At 41.5% G+C, this 22,479-nt stretch overlaps 1 protein-coding gene across 2 annotated transcripts in view; it reads left to right on the top strand.

Moving 5' to 3' along the window:
• Window positions 1-22,479, top strand: part of PDE1B (phosphodiesterase 1B) — a 1,856,783-nt gene that overhangs the window by 1,156,041 nt on the left and 678,263 nt on the right. The gene's annotated exons all lie outside the window — the stretch shown is intronic.

The following is a 22,479-nucleotide window of genomic DNA, read 5'->3' as shown; positions in this document are numbered from 1 at the left end:
TAAGAATTGGTTTCATTTTGCTTAATAAAGAAGTGAACCATTTGAATACAAACAAAATCTTTGAAGAACTTGGTAAACTTCCAGTTACGTATTCCATGAAGCTGAATCATGAAATATGCCCAGTCATTAGACCTGCATGTAAAATCCTGGTAGCAATGCAAAATAAAGTAAAAGCAAAATTAGACAGAATGGTGCATGGGTAGCATCCTTGGTGGCAGCCCACAAGAAAAGCTTCGATGACATTCAGATATGCATTGATTCTAGAGACTTAAATAAACCCTCAAACATCCTCATCATCTAGTGCACACAGTAGAAGAGGTAAAAGCACTGACAACAAATTCAACTGTTTTCTCAGTTTTAGATGCCTAGAGCTCCTTTTGGCAAATCTTCTTTATTAACAAATTCAGCACACCATTTCAGAGATACAGGTTTTTGAGAACGCCATTTGGAATCAGTTCCACAAGTGAAGTATCCCAGCATGCCATGGAACAGATATTTGCTGGATATCCTTGTGCCATTATTGTGGATGACATTATCACTGGGGGCAATGAAGAAAACGAGCATAACAGAAATCTCAGGAATGTTCTAGACTGGCACGTGAGGTCAACCTCAAGCTAAATCCTTTAAAATGTAAATTCAAACTGAAAGAAGTCAACTATATTGGTCACTTGTTCACAAACTCAGGGCTACAGCCAGATGCATTAAAGATAACAGCAATCAGTGAAATGCCAGGCCCAGAGAGTGTTACATCTTTACAGCATTTTCTGGGTATGATTAATTGTTTGGGAAAATTCATCCTGAATCTCAATGAACTTTCTGCACCATTGTGTAAGCTGACACATAAAGATATAAAATGATCACGATTTGACCAGCACCAAGAGGCATTTGATACTTTGAAAAAGAGAATTACCAGTCCACCCACACTAAGATACTATGATGTCCATAAGCCTGTGACACTTTCCTGTGATGCCTTTCAGTATGGCCTTGGTGCAGCTTGCCTTCAGGAGGGTATTCCAGTTGTGTATGCATCCTGTACCCTGACTCAAACAGAGATGCAATATGCCCAAATAGAAAAAGAACATCTTGCTGTTGTATTTGCATGTTCCAAATTCAATGACTATATATTTATGGAAGGCCAATCCAGACTGAAACAGCTCACCAACCACTAGTAAAAACTTTGAACAAGCCGATACACACAGCCCCAGCCTGATTGCAAAGCATGATGTTAAATCTACAAAAGTACAGCTTTACTATTGTTTACATGAAATGTAAACACATGTATCTCATTGATACCTTGTCACATGCTCCAGAAAAACAACAGAACAACATGAAAGTGAGATGGCTAATTTTGAAATCATGGAAGTCAAGCACATTTCATCATCACAGCTTGATGAGTTAAAAAATCACACTGGAAAGACCCAGTTCTTCAAACAACAAGTAATATTATTAACCAAGGCTGGCCAGCATGTCAAACAAGTTTGCCACTTGAAATTCTGCAGTATTTCCCATTCAGGGATGAGCTCATAGTGGAAGATGGCATCATTATGAAAGGCCCAAAAGTAGTAGTAGTTCCAAAATCATTGCAAAAGGACTATATACAAATTCTGCACATAGACCATCCAGGCACTGAATCAAATAAAAGTAGGGCAAGAGGCATTATGTTCTGGCCCTCAATGTCCAAAGATGTTGAAGACTTTTTCATTTTCATTTTTTAACAGTAATAAATCACATCAACAAAAAGAACCTCTTCATTTACACCCAATCCCTGATTTACCATAGAAATCAGTAGCAGTAGATATTTTCAAATGGAATGGTCAACACTACCTGGTCCTGGCTGATTCCTACTCAGGATGGTTTGAAGTAGACTTACTCCATGATTTGACATCTGGCACAGTCATTACAAAACTAAAGAGGCATTTCTCTGTCCCTGGAAGCCCACATAAAGTCATCTCGGACAATGGTGCACAATTCACTAATCACCAGTTTACAGACTTTACCACATCTTGGGACTTTATTTATGTAAACAGCAGTCCTTAATACCCACAAGTTAATGGTCTGGTTGAGCTTGCTGTCCACAGTGCAAATCATTTAGTGGAAAAGTCCAAAAAGATGGAACTGATGTATTCCTTGATTTACTAAACCTTCAAAAGATTCCTCGTGACCAAACACTTGGTTCATCAGCTTAAAGACTGATATCTAAACAAAAAAGAATGACTCTTCCAATTAGCAAACAGCTGTTAATGCCTCCCTTGAACAGTAATAAGGTAGTCAAAGCTCAACAATTGAAAAAGAGTCACTCACAGAAGTTATGCAATGACAAAACCAGTAGGCCTCTTAGATCATTATTGCAAGGTGAAGTTGTTCAAATGCAGACTTCAAAAGGCCATGATCATGTAAGTATTGTGAAGGACATTTGATCTTAACCAAGGTCCTATATAATTCAGTCTGAAGGAATAGACTACAGGAGAAATCACAGACACATTTTCCGTGTCCCAGCGCTAAAACCACAACAGACTGAGTGCACTGGTGATTTCAATTCCTCAAGTGAATTGTCAACCAATCCACTTCAAGAAGACAAGACTGCCTTGTTCAAACGGTTCTGAAATACAAAATAATGCTTCAGTACCGAATAAACCTCTAAGGACAGTCCCTGTTTCTAATTAAAATCAAAAGCTGTATGGTACTCAGGCAGGGAGAGTCTGCAAACCTAATCCTAAATATATGCAGTGAATTGGACTTGAAATTGGACCGGTGATGTTTAACTCTGAAATGTGTTTAAAGAAAATATTTAAGTAAATTTGTTCATGTATTTGAAATCAAGAATAAAGTTAAAAGAAGAAAGTAATTGTTTGTATCTTGACAGCTACTGTAGTTCAAGGAAACACCTGGGGGAGGGCGGTGTTAAGCATGTTCAGTTATGTACAAGTCATGAATGTGCATGCAGGTGACTTCATGCTGGCTGTACAATAAACCACTGTTAGCTTGCAGTCTCGGTCTCCACTGGTCATTCTACAATCTGTTTTACTTGATCTTTTCTTTTCATATGTATCCCGTGAGTTCTAAACTCCTCATTCTTGATGTCAGAAACCCCATAAAATATTTGAACTGTATTAAGTCTCAGTCTGCTTTAACAGGTAAGCATTATTTTCAAACTCAAAGTCTTGGTTAGGTTAATTAGCTCAAGCCTTGACAACAGCCATCTCCTCCCCTGTGAAGGAACATCACAAAGCTGGCCTTATCTCTCTGAATTTGTAGCTATGTCTACATGCTGCCTCAAGTCCCAGCTGTGAGTTTTCTCCACCACTCTAAGCAACAGTCGATTAATGGTGTAACTCCTCCCCAAACAAACAGTTTGATACTCTGAACTAGGAAGTTTGTCCTCATGGTCCCAGATCTGATCAATGCAGTTCTTACAGTAATTATGCCCAGATTACAAAATTACTAGTTGGTTAAACCCTTTCAGACAAATCAGGTAAATGAAATCTTCCACAAAATCCACAGAATGCATGTTTAATGGTGAAATCTTCCTGAGGTCCTTTTAAGTTGGTTCCAGTATGAACTGGTGTCATGTTGCCTTAAGTCTAATGAAAACACAAGTCACTGTGGTTTAACCCTTCCTGTATACAACAAACATGAGTATATATTTTTATTTTAAGTAGCTAACTACTAAATCACCTATTAAGAAAACTGCACTATATTTCTCCTCTAGCAACATATTTTAGGTGCTTTCTTGCCTAAAAATAACAGTTATTTCATTTGTTCGTATTGACATGTAAGTACGGAGAAGTAAAACCTTGGTTTGCCCATGAGTTAGTGTTCATCGGCAGTCCTTTTCAAGAACTGTGTTAAACCTGAAAATGGAATGTAGCTGCAGAACCTGAAATGCCGCATGAATGATAAATTAAAGCCATTAAAGAGGTGTTTTTGTACAACATTGAAAAATAAGTTATGTGGAATTAATTTTTTATAAACAAATGATTTTGCAGTCAAGCAACTTGTGAGAAACTGAATGTAGGGGAGTTCTATATTATGTTTTATATACAGGAATAATTTATAAAAGGCAATAGCTTATACAGTCCTAGTTGCAGCATTCAAGCAATTTACTGAAGGGAATTTAAATGCTGTATTTGCATAAAAGAAGGGTGATTACCGATTGCAGACAGAATGGCTTACTCTTACAGAAGTGTTTGTCTAAAGAACATAAGCATTTTGCATAATGGAAAAAAAAAACTTAATGTTTGCTGGTGGTATTCAGAAACTACTCAGAGTGGCTTCTTGTTTAATTTACCTAAAAACAATACCACTGATTTTGTACGATAGGGAAGCTAATTATATTGGAAAGAAAATATTTTAAAACATAATTTTGTGCAGAAGGATTTATCTTCTTTAATTATAATGCATTAAATGATCACTTTAAGTGAATAATGATTTAAAAGTAGTACACAGAGTGGTTTACGATAACATAATGGGTATGCATTGAAATTGCCTGATAAATTATTTTACACAGTTGCTGTCTGGCATAAAACATATTTACAAAGGGATTATAGCATAAAAGATATTTTACAAAAATGTCTGACATAAAACAAGTACACACAGCAATATTACTAGGACAGCATACTGCGTAAGGTGATTTTTTTGGATATTACAAATGTGAGGAAGTGAAGGCAAATACAAAATTGTGTTTTTCATATTGTTATGGACAGATCTACTGCTAGGTGTTACATCATGTTCTAGTAGCTCAAGTACATTTGCCCACTGCCACTTGCTCTATATGGCAAGTGCCTTTTCTCCCACTACCCCATACCTATTTAATTTCCTAGCTCTCCCACCACCACCCTGCATAGCCCTTAGAGAGGCCTAACTCTAACCCAAAAACTCCAACCTGGATCCTAAACCTGACAATAGCACTTCACTCCTGCTCTATAACCATAAAGTCTATAATCGTTCCATAAACCTAAAACCCCACTCCACCTCCCTAAACCTAAATTCCACTCCAGATTCCTAACCCTAAACTTCACTCCAGCTTGCTAATCCTAAACTCTACTTCCTAAACCTTAACTCTACTCCATATTCCTATCCCTAAAATCCCATTCCAGATTCCTAACCCTCAACTGCACTCCAGATTCTTAACTCTAAAACTCCACTCCAGCTTCCTAAACCTAAACTCCACTCCAAATTCCTAACCCTAAACTCCACTCCAGATTTCTAACCCTAAAACTCCACTCCAGATTCCTAACCCTAAAACTCCACTCCAGATTCCTTACCCTATAACTCCACTCCTCCTCCTTAACTCTAAACTCCTGCCCTACTCCTTCAACCCAAAACTCTCATCCTACCCCTGAACTTAAAGTTCATGGTTTAAAAGCCCGTGCTTGCACTTGTTTCACGCCTTTCCTGTAACTAGTCTAGTCCTGATACAGATTTGCTGTATCCAGGACTGTTTGTAAGCTTCTGAGCCCCCCTCCCCAAGCCTCTCTATGTTGGAGGGAAGCCTTCTAGCTTTTCAGTGGAAGTGGCGAGCACTAGGTGGCCTATCTACCACAAGAGGAGTGGTTTCTGGTCCAGACATTGCAGTTTATTGGCTATTTGGCCATTTTTTTCCATCTCTTTCAACTTTCTGGATTAAAAACCCACATTTGAGCTTGTTTTCTACCTTTCCTGTAACTAGTCTAATCCAGATACAGATTTGCTGTATCCAGGACTGTTTGTAAGCTACTGAGCAGTGCCAAAGTTGGCTCTTCAGTTTTTTTCCCTTAGATCTGCTAGTTCTCTCCTCTCCTGCACTTTTACTAGCTTATTAGTCTAGCACTTTACCAGACTTCTTGTAGCAATTATTGTAGTGCACAAAGTCCTATCAATACTAAATGTTCTACAAGGAAACAGCTCCAGTACTTATTATATATGCCCACTCCTCCAGGCATGTCTAAAGGTCAGTTCCTTGTGCTTTCTCCTATTAATCTGGTGAACTTGGGCATCCTGAGACAATGTAGCAACTGCCTCATGTACACGGACAACCCTCTCCTCTTACCTCTCAGCACTCTTTCTTGTGAGAGATGCACTTATATATCCAAATTGGAAGCCACGCACTCTACAGCCAAGAGCAGAATAGCTGGTCAAGAGGAGAAGGTCAGCACTTGCACCACACCACATGGAACACATAGCCCTCCAGAACACACACCAGCACTGCCTTCACATAAAAACACAAACCACATACCCACCTTCATGGAGGCTCTCAATAAAAATCTACTCAAACAGCAGAGACCTCCCAGGCAGAAATGCACATGACCACCAAAGCGCAACACTAATCACAAGATACATAATTCTCCTAACCAGTGTGCCACTCAACCAAAGCCCCTAAGGCAAAAAAGCATGCCCAACACACTAGTCATAGGTGATTCGATAGTGAGGCACACTGATGTCCCACTCACTAGGCTGAATAAGGAGAAAGTAACAGCTGCCTGTCGGGTGCAGGATCCACCACATAACGCACACACTCAGGTCCCTCAACAACAGGTACAAATATGACTCTATCATTGTACATGTGGGTATGAATGACCTGAGACGTATCTCCCTGGACTACATGAAAAGAGACATGGAGGAGCTCTTGTATTATGTAGCCCAGGCAGGTATGACCCTAGACCTGAGCAGCATCCTACCATAACTTAGAATGATACCACAGTACAAGCAGAAAATGATTGATTTCAACAATTGGCTAAGTTTCTGGTGTCATTCTAAGGGGATACAGTATCTGTCTGCCTGGGATGACATAACTGACAGACCTCGATGCTTTGCCAGAGATGGCCTGCATCTGTCACCCTTGGGCTTCCAGATATTGGCCAAGGCTCTTGCCACCCCTATAGTGCCTTTTTTAAGTGGTGTTCCAAAGACCAAATTACCACCATAACAGCTACAAACAAAGGCAATCTGAGGGTCATGCTGCTCAACGCTAGAAGTCTAAATCTCAAAATGCATTCAATCGAAGCACTCCTCAAAATGGAGAACATTGACATTTGCGTTGTAACAGAGACCTGGTTTAAAGCAGCAAAAAGAACCACTGCACTACCAGGCTATAACCCATTCCACACCTTTCGGCCCCAGAACTTGGACCAAAGCACCAAAGGCGATGGTGTTTCCATATTCATAAAGGATGCACACACCTCCAGACTGGTAGCCCAACATAACACATCAGAGATACTTAAGGTGCAGCTAACAGTGGGTAAGACAGCAATTCAAGTCGTAGCCTACTATAGGTCTCCAACCATGACTCAAGACTCACAATCCAAATTCTTAAGCACCCTGGAGAATATTAGGGTCCAACCTAACACTCTCATACTGGGCGACTTCAACTACCCCTCCATTAACTGGGAAAACTACTCATGTACCAATACACTTGCCCAACGTTTCCTGGAATTCATTAATTCCAATGCCTTGGACAAGCTCGTTCTTACCCCCACTAGAGGTAGCAACATCCTTGACCTGGTCATTACTAACATGGACGACTGTTGCACTACACCAATAGTCAACTCCTCCCTGGTTAGATCTGACCACAAAACTAATCACCTTGGAAATGCACATCCCTCCCCCCCGTAAAGATAACCACCATGAAAAACTTCTCCAAAGCTAACTTTGGGATCCTAAAAACAGAGGTGGCTAACTTCACGGCACCCATGCATATGCAGAATAGTTGCATGACCACCAAATCATACATCAATGCACTGTACGAACACGTACACAAATGCATGGATTTCACCATACCCAATAGAACCAAGACACTCTCCTCCAAGAAAAGGAAGCCAATCTGGTAGTCCCCTGCCATAAACAAACTCTACAACAGAAGGAGGAAATTGATGCAGAATAGGGTGAAGTCCCAAGACTGGAAAAACTCCCTTATCAGCCTCAACAAAAGTTGAGATCACTCATCAAATTCTCTAAAGCTAGGTATGAAGACAGGATTGCAGCAGATAGTAAAGACAATCACAAGGCCTTCTATAGGTTTGTAAAGAATCTCCACGGCAATACCCAGATTTGCTCTGAGCTACTGCACAATGGTACCTCCTATACCAAGCCAACAGATATTGTCAATATCGTGGCCAACAGATTCAGTGCCAACTTTACCCCTCTCCCTCCTCAAAGGACCAATCACAATACCAGTAGATTGCCAGGCACCCAGTATTACTGCTACACAGGTTAAAACAGCACTGCCCAATGCCAAGAATACAGCTTCTATGGGACCTGACAATATCTCTGGCTGTGTTCTACATGAACTACAGAGTGAACTGGCACCTCACTTTTGTGCCCTGTTCAACCACAGCCTCACCTCAAGCTTTGTCCCTACCAAATGATGCACTGCTACAGTCATCCCTCTCCACAAAGGAGGAGCGATTACAGACCCTGGGAACTGTTGCCCCATTAGCCTGACAAGTCTGTTATGCAAAGCTATGGAACACATCATCGTGGACCTAATAAACAAGGATATAGGGAATCACCAAACTCTGGATCCCACACAGTTTGGTTTTGTGAAGGGTAGATCATGCCTGATCAACCTGGTTGACTTCTTTGAGTCAGTCACCAGACCTGTGGATGAAAGTAAGGTGGCTCATACACCCTACCTTGATCTGGCCAAGGCCTTTGATACCATTCTCCACTCAGGAATCATAGAAAAGCTCACTAAGCTGGGCATCAACCTGTATATCACTAGGTGGATTACAAACTGGCTCACAGATAGAACCCACAGTATGAAAGTAGCTGACTCCAAGTCAGACTGCCAATCAGCCACGAGTGGAGTCCCACAGGGTTCGGTCCTGGCTCCTCTCCTCTCCTGGTTAGTATCTACTTCTTTTAAAAGAAATGTCATGCTCAAAAATGCCACCAAACATAAAACATGTACCCAAAATTAATGTATTTAGTGCTTTCGTCAGCTTGTATCGCCAGATTTCTTCAGAATAAAATATATTACAAAAGGAAACACTTTAAAACTCAAGAAGTAAATCACATTACAGTATACACTCCAATAAAAATCCTCTGTGAATTACACATTTAAACACAAATTAGAATACACAGCTACTCACTTAGCAATCAAAAACAGGTAGCTACAAACAATAAGAATGCAACCTTAAAAAACTAGCAATGCTAATAGCTCATAGGTTCATAGGTTCTTAGGTTCATACTAGGCTATCTGCCCTAGGGCATTTATAAGCCTAGCCAGAATGTGTTTGGCTTTCGCCACCCATTTTAAATTTATTTTGCTATGCCCTTTTTTGAGGTTAGTATACTGTGCTTCTGTCTAACAATGACACAGAAGTGATACCCGGGGCAAACCTATGATCTCCCATCCACTCATCAAGATTCCTCTTGAAGAGAGTCAATGAGGGACTCTGCCTAACCTGGACTGGGATTTTATTCCAGAGTGAAGGGAGCCTCTGGGTTATGAATCTGTCCCTCCAGCATGTCCTACTTATTTCAGTGCTGAGGTTCAAGTCTCTCGAGCGCGTAGCTCGATGGGATTTGGATTTTCTGAGGTGCAGCATGTCCATTAATTCCGGGTTGGACATGGCTTTATATGTCAGGCACAGATCGCCTCTGAACAGGCAGTATGCCACTGAGTAGAGCTGGAGTTTCTTTAACTGGGCAGCATATGGCATCTGTTTGAGCCCTTTGATCCTCTTGGTGAGGTACTTTTGGGGTCTTTCCAGTTGCTGCAGGTGTCTGGTAAGGTACATCCCAAAAGGGGCATTGTACTCAATTATGGGCCTGATGAGGGATGAATAAAGAGGCACGATGATCTCCCCTGATCTAGATGTGAATCCTTTCATGATTAGGTAGGCTATATAAAATGTTTTTCTAACCACTTTGGCCACGTGGTTGTCAAATGAGAGATTGCTATCAACTTGGGTCCCCAGGTCCCTAATTACTACTTCTGTACTTAATGGATTACCACCTATGTGGTAATTTGTGGGCACTTTGTTTTGCCAAAGGGGATGACTATACACTTTTTGGCATTTAGCTTGAGGCCATGGCTCTGGCACCAGTTGTCTGTTTCTATGAGGCCCTTTTGGAGGATGCTTGTGTCGGCTGGAGAGTCGATTATGGCACCCAGTTTGCAGTCATCTGCGAACTTGGTCAGCCACAGTCCTTCCATGTTGGCCTGTACCTCCGAGAAATATATACCGAACAAGAGAGGTCCCAGGACTGAGACTTGTGGGACACCACTTGTAACTGGTTTGGAGTCTGACATGGCTCCAGCAATTCTAACCATGTGGGTTCTGTCCTTGAGCCAGTTTGCAATCCATCTAGTGACATAGGGGTTTATATTTAAGCTGGTGAGCTTATCTATAATGCCCGAGTGGGGTATTGTATCGAAGGCTTTTGCGAGGTCCAGGTAGGCTGTGTGGACCACCTTCCCTCGTCAATGGCCTTGGTGACTGTTTCAAAGAAATCAACCAGGTTTAAGAGGCAGGATCTGCCCTTAACAAAGCCGAACTGGGTAGGATCCAGTGTCTGTAGGTCCCCAATATCTTTATTTATGAGGTCCATGATGATCCTTTCCATAGCTTTGCAGACCAAGCTAGTCAGGCTTATGGGGTGATAGTTTCCAGGATCCGTTGAGGCACCACCTTTATGGAGAGGGACCACTGTTGCTGTACGCCACTCTTTGGGCACATATCCTGTAGTAAGGCTGAGATTGAACAGTAGTTTTATGTTTGGGTTTAGCTCTTCTTGGAGTTCATGTAGGAGCAGCCCGGGACACTGTCTGGTCCCATTGATGCTGTGTCTTTTGCTTTGGAGAGGGCGGCTCTCACCTGAGCATCTGAGATGTCAGGGGCAGCACTCTGCTGGGATAGATATTTGCCCTTTTGGTGGGGGGTTTGCTGAACCTGTCAGCTAGGATGTTGGCAATGTCTGTGGGTTCAATGTATTTTTGTCATTTTGGACTAATTCTGAGCATATCTGGGAATTACCACCCAGGTTCCTAACATAACTAAAGAAAGCCTTGTGATTATCCTTAGTGTCCTGTGCAATTTTTCTCTCAAGCTGGCCTTAGACAATTTTATGAGTGCCCGTAGTTTTTGCTAATACTGATCAGTTATGCCTTCCCTTTTGGGATTTTGCTCTATCATTTAGTAGCTTCCTCCTTCTATTGTATAGTTTGTTTATGGCTGGGGTCCACCAGACAGGACATCTGCCTTTGGAGGATTGGGTCTTGGTTTTATTTGGGATCACATGATCCATGCATTCCTGAAGGTGTTCATAGAATGCATTTATAAAGGATTCTGCGGTCTGGCTGTATTTTCCACAGGCCGGGGCTTTGAAGGATTCCACCTCGGTTTTGAGGAGTGTGAAATTTGCTTTAGAGAAGTTTTTCACTGTGGTTTTCTAGGCAGGGGGTGGGGTCGGGATGTGAATATCCAGTGAGATTAGTTTATGGTCTGATCTTACCAGTGAGGGATACACTTCTGGTCTGGAGCATAGAGTCCCCATGTTGGTGATGATCAGGTCCAGTATGTTTTCCCCTCTTGTGGGAGTGGTAACAAGTTGTTCCATAGCATTTGAGTTTATAAATTCTAGGAACCTTTGGGCTAGGGTGTTGGAGCTAGAGTAATGCTCCCAGTCTATGTTTGGGTAGTTGAAGTCGCCCAATATAATGGTGTTTGGAGAGACCTTCATATTTTCCAGTGTTCTCAGAAAAGCTGAGTGGGGTTCCTGGGTTTGGGAGGGTGGTCTGTAGCAGGCTATAAACTGGAAGGCAGTTTTACCCACTGTTAGTTGCACATGGATAGTCTCTGATGCTTCGTGCTTTGCCACCAACCTGGAGGTGTGGGTATCTTTGATGAATATCGATACTCCCCTCCTTTTGTGGTTCGGTCCAAGTTTTGGGGCCGAAAAGCATGGTATGAGGTATAACCTGGTAGTGCTGGGGTGCTCTCGGGAGCCCTGAACCAGGTTTCTGTTACTGCACAGATATCTATGTTCTCCATGCTAAGGAGAGTTTGAGTGCATGCATCTTGAGGTTTAGACTTCTGGCATTGAGTAGCATTACTCTTAGTTTCTTATCCCTTGTGATACCTATGGAGGTGGGTTTGTCTTTTGAGCCTTGCCTAAAAAAGGCACTATGGGAATAGTAAGAGCCTTTGCCAATATCCGAAAGCCCAGGGGTGACAGGTGCAAGCCATCCCTAGCGAAGCATCGTGGCTTGTCGAGCATATCATCCCAAGCTGACAGGCATTGGATCCCCTTTGAATGACACCAGTACTTAATCCAATTGTTGAAATTGATCAACTTGTCTTCATATTGTGGCATCATTCTTGGTGAGGGTAAGATGCTATTCAAGGTCAGGGTCATACCAGCCTGGGCTACATGCTCAGAGAGCTCCTTTATGTCTCTTTTCATGTAGTCCAGGGAGGTACATCTCAGGTCATTCACACCAGCATGGACAATGACTGAGTCATATTTGTACTTGCCTTGGAGTGACCTGAGTGCTTGTGTTATGTGGAGGATCTTAGCGCCTGACAGGCTGCTCACCATGACCCTCTCCTTGTTCAGCCTGGTGAGCGGGACGTCAGTGTGCCTGATGATAAAGTCGCCTATTACAAGTGTATCAGGTGTGTTGTTTAGTCTTAAGGGCTGTGACTGTTCGGCACACTGGCTTTGTGAGATATGTGTTGCACGTGTTTTGTTTTGGGGTAGCGGTTGCTTGGGTGTCTGCTTTGGAGGTCTCTGCTGCTTAGGCAGATCTTTATTTAGAGCCTCCAAGTATGTTTTTGTGTGATTATGTGCTTGGTTTGCTGTCGTGGTAGGTCTATGTGAGACTGGAATTGTAGTGAGTGTGGTTTCCTTCTCCTCCTGACTGGTTATGCCAGTACTGAGTTGAGAGAGCTTAGCCTCCAGTTTGGCTATATGTTTGCATCTCTCACATGTGTTGGAATTTGTTGGGAGGAGGAGAGGGTTGTCTCTGTACATGAGGCAGTTGTAACATTGCCTCAAGATTCCCAGATTCACCAGCTGGACCGGAGAGGAGATTGACAACTGACCTTTGGACATGCTAGAATAATATTGGGAATTCCTTAATAATTGAAAACAAGGGCCAGTGGGGAGTGAGGGTGTAGTGCTTTTAATTTTTAGTGCTGACTTATATAATTGCTTTAGCGAGCAAGTGCCAGGTAACTTAAGTGCAATGTGTTACAGGTAACTTAAATGCAAAAACGACAAACAGTAACTTTCTTTCAAGTGAAACAAGGAAATAAGTACAGTAAGCAATGCAGATATCACTAGTGATCCACAGAAGCTGAGAAGCCGTGTATTAGGTGGAATTAGCGTTCCAGGAAATAACAAGCAAACAAACAACAAGCATATAAACAAAGCTAGATTCAGCAGGCCTGGATCTAGTCTATGCAAGGTGTACCAATTTCAGTAAGATACAGTTCAAATATTCAGGCACTATAAACCTTTAACCAGAAATTCCCAGCTCAGAAGGGCAGAGTCCAGAACCCTCTTAATGTAAAATAACTGGCCTGAAGCCCAAGTGCTTAAACCAGAACATACACTTTAAGAATAACAGACACTGGGCTCTCAATCAGCAGTTCCCAACTTAGAAGGATGAAAGCTACCTGTCCTGCCACCACAGTGCATGCCACAAACCTTCCTAATGTAAAACAACTGGTCTGAAGCCCAAGTGCTTAATCCAAAAGACTTAGAATGATAGCTACACTTTAATCAAGTTACTACCAAGCAGTAATAAATACAATTGAATACTTTAGAGAATGCCTGGATTAGTGCTCAAGTTACACAAACAAAGCTAGATCCAGCAGGCCCGAATCCAGTCTATGCCACAGCAAACAAGGCGCACCAACTTCAGTAAGAAGCAGTTCAGATATGCATGCACTATAAGCCTTTAACCAGAAATTCCCAGCTCAGAAGGGTAGAGTCCAGCCTCTCCTCCCACAAGAGTGCAGACCATGAACCCTCTTAATGTAAAATAACTGGCCTGAAAGCCCAAGTGCTTAAACCAGAATTAATACACTTTTAGAATAACAGACACTGAGCCCTCAATCAGCAGTTCCCAACCTAGAAGGATGTAAGCTACCTGTTCTGCCACTACAGTGCAGACCACAAACCCTCTCAGTGTCATTAAGACCAGGTGAAACTTGTGCATTCAACCTTATCTGCCAAAAAAAGTTCTTTAAATTCAACAATATCAGCCCAAGGACCCCTTCAAAGATCCTTTTTAACCCCTTCCAACACAACAAATTTAAAGTTGTGTGTAGAATATAAAACTATATGTCTGCACAAAGAATTATTGTTGTTCTGATTCCTTGTATAAGATGCTCACAAATTCTGTCTTTGATTTTACATGTAGTCTTACCTACATAAAACACAGGACACTGGCAACAAATAGCAGCATAAATAACCCCTGAAGAATTACAAGTAAAATCCCCATTATATTTTACTTTTAGGGAATTAATTTTAACAAAATCATCATTTAAAATGTGGCAACATTGTGTACAAAAAACACACTTTTTGGTTCCCATTCTTTGTGTATTTAATACATGTTCTTCCTTCCATTCAAGCATGTTTTTAATGGTGCATCCCCTCCTATACACAATATGGGGCTTACTACCAAATTTTTCTACCAATCCATATTGCACATATAATAGCTGACAGTTCCTGTGCAAAATATTCTGGATTAAATAGTGGTCCACAGAAAACCTTGTTGTAAAAGGGCACTGATAATTGTTAGTACACTTAACATCTCTAACCCCAACAATGCCTAGGTGGGTTGTACCTTTATTCTGCAATAATGGAAAACAAATCCCCTCATTTCTCTTAACAATTACCTAATTCTTCACTTTTTCTATCAAGGGACCAGGGTAACCCCTTGAAAGAAACAAATTACTAAGGATGGAACATTGAACAAAAAAATCAGAATCCCTAGTAATCATACGTGCCATTCAGACAAATTGCCCTTTTATAACACTCTTCTTGCCATGATGAGGATGACAACTATCATAATGCAACAAACTGTTGCTATAAGTAGGATTCCTGTACACATCACTTATATATTGTTTGTTCACCAGGTCCTTACAGATCTCAACATCTAAGTAGTTGATCTTATTGATGTTGTACATGTGAATGAACTTCAAAAAGGTAGTGGACCCATTAATAAAATTAAAAAAATCTTGAATAACATCTTCGTCCCCCACCCACACAAAAATAAGATCATCAAGATAACAGAGATATATTCTCCAACAATTTTGAAATTCAGTCAAGAGTAAAAACTTCCTCTCCCACATTAACATAATAATGTTGGTGAACATGGGGGCACAAACTGCCCCCATAGCTACGCCTATCTTTTGTAAAAAATACTGTCCCTCGAAATACACAAAATTGTTCCTTAAAATAATATCCATAAAATGTATCATCACCCCCACCTGGTCATTTGAAAACAACTTAGAATCATATAAAAACTCTTCAAACCACTCTAAACCTAGGGTGTGGGGTATCACGTTAAATAAATTTGCTACATCAACGTTTTAAAAAATGGCATTCTCATCATAAATAAGCTCATTCATCTTTTTCAAAAAGTGCCAAGAATCTATACAGATGTGTATTTCATTTTCCAACACTTTTATAACTGTATATTCAAATATTTGCATACAGAGTGTATCTTAGATCCTCTGGCACTTACAGTCATTCTCAATGGTGAATCTGCCCTGTTTTTGTGTATCTTTGGAATACCAAAAATACTCGGTACAATAGGGTACCGAGTGTATAGGTATTCCACAGAAGCATGATCCAATTCCCCTTGATCCTCCATGTCTTTGAGAGCCAAATCTATTTTGTAATATGAGACATTGACCATATTCAAAGAAACGTCCTCGTACATCGTCCCATCAAGTAAAAACAAATTCATTCTGTTGATGTAATCTTCCTTAGACATAACAACAACCTCCCCTACCCTTATCTGGTTTCATAACTCTAAGCGATTTATCCGAACAAAAGTCCACCAATATTTTTCTTTATCATATGTGAGATTATCAGTAAATTGGTTGCTTTTGTTTAAACATAGCCCTAAAATCAAACTCTCATACCTTTTCAAACATGGTGAGATAATTTTGAGTAGGGGGGATTAAAAGTACTTTTTTTCTGTAATACATTAGTCATACTATTTTTCACACTATTGCTAAAAATAATTTCAAATTTAAGTTCCTAACATAAAATTTTAAATCAACAATTAAATCCATAATTCTGGAACGACAGTTAGGGACAAAATTGAAGCCCTTGCAAAAAAGTTTAATTACTTCAGCATTCAGTTCAAAAGAAAGTTATATAAACAAAAGTCACTTTTGCATTATAAATACATATGGGATAATCAATTTCATCAAGTCCACGAACTGTACTTACATCATCAGGTGAGTTCTGTCATTCGCAACTGGTATCTCTGGTTGAAATGCCTCCTGGATTGCTGCTGTGCAAAACGTCTTAGAGATATAAGGAATCAGAACAACAGTAATGCTTTGTGTAGACATATAGTTTTATATCCTACACACAACTTTAAGTTTTTTGTGTTGGAAGGGGTTAAAAAGGATCTTCGAGGGAGTCCTTTGGCTCCAGATATTGTTGAATTTAAAGCACATCTATGGCAGATAAGTTTGAATGCACAAGTTTCACCTGGTCTTAACAACACTATTAGCATTGCTATTTTTTTAAGGTTGTGTTCTTATTGTTTGTAGCAACCTCTTTTTGGTTGCTAAGTGAGTAATTGTGTATTCTAATTTGTATTTAAATGTGTAATACACAGATGATTTTTATTGGAGTGTAAATGGTCATGTGATTTACTTCTTGTGTTTCCTTTTGTAATATATTTTATTCTGCAGAAGTCTGGCAATACAAGCTGACAAAAGCACTAAATAAATTAATTTTGGGTACTTGTTTTGTGTTTGTTGGCATTTTGGAGCAAGATATTTCTTTTGAAAGTGTGGTGCTTTGGTTTAGGTATCTACTTCTCTGAAGTTCAGGCCAACACAAAGGGACTCTGGCTGACAAAGTTCGCAGATGATTGCAAGTTGTGAGCTATTATTAAATCCCAAAGTGATGCTGACATCCTACAGAAAGGCCTCACTGAGACCAACAACTGGTGTCAGAACCATGGCCTTAAACTCAGTGTGTCATCATCTCCTTTGGGAAAAACCCGGTTCTCATGAATTACCACATCAATGGCAGTCCACTGAATACAAAAGGTGTTGTAAGAGATCTGGGAACACAGGTTGACAGCAACCTCTCTTTTGACCACCACATTGCCACTGTGGTCAGAAAGTCCTTTTATGTGGCATAACTCATTACTATGGTTTTTGCATCCAGGAAGAAAGAGGTCATTGTCTCCCTCTACTCTTTCCTCATTAGGCCAGAGTACAATGCCCTATGTGGCATGTACCTCACTAGACACCTGCAACAACTGGAGAGGCCACAGAAGTACCTCACAGAGAGGATCCTAGGCCTTAAACACTTGCCCTATAAGGACAGACTCAAAAAACTCCAACTATTCTCTGTCTTATATCACCTACTTAGAGGCAATCTCTGCTTGACATACAAAGCCAAGTCTGACCCAGTTCTGTTAGATGTGCTACATCTAAGGAAATCCCAATCCCTCTGCATCACACACTCCAGAGACCTCTACCTCATTATCACAATCAACAGAACATGCTGGAGGGACAGCTTCATAACCCAGAGACTGTCCATGCTATGGAATAGACTTCCCATACATGTCAAACAGAGTACCTCACTGGCCCTCTTCAAGAGAAATCTTGGGATGTGGATGGGAAATAGAAAATTCACCCTGGGAATCACTCTGGTGGCTCTACTCAAGAAAGGCACTGGGAACTAAGGTCAGGTGGCAAGATGCCAGGGTAATCCTATGGGCTAGGCTTGTAAAGGCTCCAAGGCCATTAGCCTAGTACATACCTATGAACCTATGAACTTATGATTACTCCCTAACCCTTAAACTCTCTGCTCCCATTCCCTAAACCTAAAACCCATCCCAATTGCTGCCTGAACACCTACCCTAGTTCCACTGCCTCCCCATGGCTGACTCACTTATCTTGCTTGAATGCGGCCTCCTATGTATTCTCTGTCCTTGAGCAATTCACTTTACCAGATAGTGCTTTGAGGCAACTGAAAATTTGGGTAGACTCTTCAATGGACACCCTGGACTGCAGGCCTACTAACTACCTATGAACCAGAGTACTTATGGTGTCAAGGAAGGAAATTGATTTTAGTAAACAGGAGTATCATCTTATGAGACACATTCTTTGGATGTGATTCTTAGTTTCCTTATTCTGTGTTTGTTCACAGTGTGTTTATTATTTAGCTGTGAATAAATAAGATAGCATGAAGTCTATGAGTTTAACATTAATATTTTAACTATGAATACTTTTTTATTAACTTGTTTTTTTTTGCAAGCACACAGGTGTGAAATGTACTGTGCATGGGCTACAAGTGTTTGTCTAGCACTTAGTGCAGATGAATAAGGGTATGAGCTGTTAAAGAGCTGTTCCTGTGCAGCTGTGCAAAATTTGATTCCCTCATCCTTCATTTGTCTTATGTATGACTCTGATCAAGTTACTTCAACAGACAGTACTCCTGGGCTGCTCCAGAAGTGGGACACTTGTGTCCAGTGGGCTATTCCAGGCAGTTAGCAAATTCATTACACATTTATCTTTTGAATTCTGGCACCCTTGCATAGAGACTACATATTACTTTACTACATGCTATTTGAGCATGAATCCCAGCATGTTTCTTGCAGTTTAATGGCTCAGGGAAAGAGAAGTTTACTGTTTCTTATGCCAAGTCTGTTTTCAATGTAAGAGTGGCCTGGCCAAGGCATTGGGCACAATACCTCATTCGGGCATTGTTGACAAACTCAAAAGGTTAGGTATAAACCCAATGGATAACCAGGTAGATCACAGGCAGGACCCAGGAAGTAAGAATTGGGGAGTCCACTGCTACAAAGAGACCAGTCAAAAGTGGAGTCTCTCATGGATTGGATCTGAGACCACTCCTTTTTGGCATTTACTTCTCTGAAATCAAGAACAATGTCAGTGAACCCTGGTTGACTAAATTTGCAGGTGATTGCAAATTAGCTGTCATAGAATCCCCCACCAACACAAATGTTCTCCATGAAGAGTTGACACAGACAAGTAACTGGTGTCAGAGCCATGGGCTAAAACTAAATGCCTGGAAATGCATAACAGTATACTTTGGGAAGTCAGCCACCCTTGGTAACTATCATATAGATAGCACACCCCTAAGAGTTGACCTGGTAGTCAAGGACTTGAGGACACACATAGACAGTAACCTACCCTTTGACCATCACTTGTCTAAAGTAGTGAGAAAATCATTTTGTGTTGTGCAGTTTAAAAACAAAGGTATGGCATGTAGATCCAAGGAGGTTATTGTTCCACTCTGTTTGATTCATCAAACCTATCACTGAGTACAATGCCCCCTTTCATATGTACCTAACCAGGCACACCCAACAATTGGAGCATCCACAGAGGTTCCTCACTAAATGAATACAGGACACAAGTAATATGTCCTGTGCAGGCCACCTCAAGACCCTATCCCTGTATTCTGTCTCCAACAGACTGTTGAGAGGATATCTATGCCTGACATACAGGACATTGTCAGACCCCACTACAGTGGGCCTCCTGCATATCTGAAAACAGTTAACACCAGAATTACCCATTCTAAAGACTTAAACCTTGCCTGTGACATAAAAAGAACCTGCTGGAGAAACAGGTATCTATCCCAGAGACTACCACTTCTCTTGAACAGGCTCCCCATCCATGTGAAGCAGAGTTCCTCCCTAACCCAATTCAAGTGTAATTTGGACAGTTGAATGGGGAACAGAAAATTCATCCCCGGTTTAGTACCTGTCTTTAATGGACATATGCAGCCTGTAAATGCTTCATCTCCCAAGCCTCTACTTACAGTTATCAAGGGTACCAGATATGAGATGCATGGCTAGGTTTAAAAAAAGGCCTTTGTGGTTGTTAGCCTAGTAAACACCTATGAACCTATGAACTATTTACTGTAAAAAAGCTCCCTAACTCAAAAGATTAATTCCTCCATAACCAAAACAAAAAGTTCTGATGGCAAAAGGCATTCTTGCTTGGTGTCTGTCTGGATATTTCATGCATCTGATGAGCCATCATTAACAACTACCATAAAAGAATGTGTACCATAAAGGTCCATGACCCATCTCATAAAGGATTCACCACAATTCCAAAGGTCTACAATTTCACTAAGAAAATCCACCTTATAGGTTCATAGGTTCATTGGTAGGTACAAGGCTATTTGCCCAAAGGCATTTATAAGCCTAGCCGGAATGTGTTGGCTTTCACCGCCCCCTTAGATTAGTTCCCTGTGCCTCTGTCCAGCAGAGCAATTGAAGTGATCCCCAGGGTAAACTTTCTGTTTCCCATCCACTTGTCAAGGTTTCTCTTGAAGAGGGTTAGCGAGGAGCTCTGCCTGATATAGACTGGAATCTTGTTCCAGAGCATGGGAAGTCTCTGGGACAGGAATCTATCCCTCCAACACGTCCTATTTATTGTTGTGGTGAGGTTTAGATCCCTAGAGTGTGTGGCTTGAGGGGATATGGTTTTCTTTAGATGGAGCATGTCCATCAATTCTGGGTTGCACATGGCCTTGTATGTCAGGCATAGATCACCTCTGAGTAGGCAGTATGCAACCGAGTACAGCTGGTGTTCTTCAGTCGAGCTGCATAGAGCATCTGTTTGAGCCCAGTAATCCTCTTGGTGAGGTACTTTTGTGGTCTTTCCAGCTGTTGCAGGTGTCTTGTAAGGTACATCCCAAATGGGGCATTGTACTCTATGATGGGTCTGATGAGTGATGTGTAAAGGGGCACAATAACCTCTTTTGATCTGGATGCAAACCCTTTTGTAATTAGGTGGGCCACATAGAAGGATTTTCTAACCACTTTGGCAATGTGATTATCAAAGGATAGGTTACTGTCTACTTGGATCCCCATATCCCTTATTACGTCTTCTGTATTTAGGGGGCTACCACCTATGTGGTAGTTTGTGGGTGCTTCATTTTTTCCAAAGGGGATGACTATGCACTTTTTGGCATTTAGCTTGAGGCATGGTTTTGACACCAGGTATTCGTCTCAGTGAGACCCTTTTGGAGTATGTCTGTGGCAGCCGGAGAGTCAATTATAGCCCCTAGTTTGCAGTCATCTGCGAACTTGATCAGCCATAGTCCTCCTGTTCTTGCCTGTACCTCTGAGAAGTATATGCCAAACAGGAGGGGTCCTAGGACTGAGCCATGGGGAATGCCACTTGTAACCGGTCTAGAGTCAGACCTAGCTCCCACAACTCTTACCATGTGGGTTCTGTCCATGAGCCAGTTGGCAACCCATCTCATGATGTAGGGGTTTATGTTCAGGCTGGTGAGCTTGTCTATAATACCAGAATGGGGAATGGTGTTGAAGGCCTTTGTGAGGTCTAGGTAGGCTGTGTGGACCACCTTTCCCTCGTCTGTAGCCTTGGTAACTGTCTCAAAGAAGCCCACCAGGTTTAGTAGGCATGATCTCTCCTTAACAAAGCTGAACTGGGTTGGGTCCTGTGTTTGGAGGTTCCCAATGTCGCTGTTAATGAGATCCATGATGATGCACTCCACAGCCTTGCAGACCAAGCTAGTCAGGCTTATAGGGCGATAGTTCCTGGGATCTGTTGTGGCTCCACCTTTGTAGAGCGGAATAACCATTGCTGTGCACCACTCTATGGGCACGTAGCCTGTGGAGAGGCTGAGTTTGAACAGTGTGTTGAGGTGAGGGGTTAGTTCATCTTTGTGCTCATGTAGGATGCAGCCTGGGACACCATCCTGTCCCATTGATGCTGTGTTTTTGGCTTTGAAGAGGGCTGTTTTAACCTGCGTGTCTGTGATTTCAGGGACACTACATTCTTCTGGTATGGTTATGGGCTTTTTTAGGGGTGAGAGGGCATTAAGTTTGCACTGAACCTGTCTGCCTGGATGTTGGCAATATCAGTTGGTTCAGTGTATTTTGTGCCATTCTGCACTAACTCCGAGCAGATCAGAGAATTGCCACTTAGATTCTTGACATAGCTAAAGAATGCATTGTGGTTATCTTTGGAGTCCTTGGCAGTTTTTCTTTCGAAGCTAGCCTTGGATGATTTTATGAGGGATCGTAGTTTCTTGCTAATACTGATCAGGGATGTCTTCCCTTCTTGGGATTTTACTCTTTTCTGTACTAGTTTCCTCCTTCTATTGTATAGCTTGTTTATGGCAGGGGTCCACCAGACTGGTTTCCTTTTCTTGGAGGAGTGAGTCTTGGTTTTGCTTGGGATGGCACGATCCATGCATTCTTGCAGGTGCCTGTAGAGTGCATTAGTAAAGGATTTTGCAGCTTGGACAGCGTTATCCTTTAGCATGGGGGCATTGAAACTT

This window comes from Protopterus annectens, chromosome 9.part0 (assembly GCF_019279795.1).
Source record: "Protopterus annectens isolate FY-2018-M chromosome 9.part0, PAN1.0, whole genome shotgun sequence".
Classification (NCBI taxonomy): domain Eukaryota; kingdom Metazoa; phylum Chordata; order Ceratodontiformes; family Protopteridae; genus Protopterus; species Protopterus annectens.
This window is presented reverse-complemented; position numbering and strand designations above follow the sequence as displayed.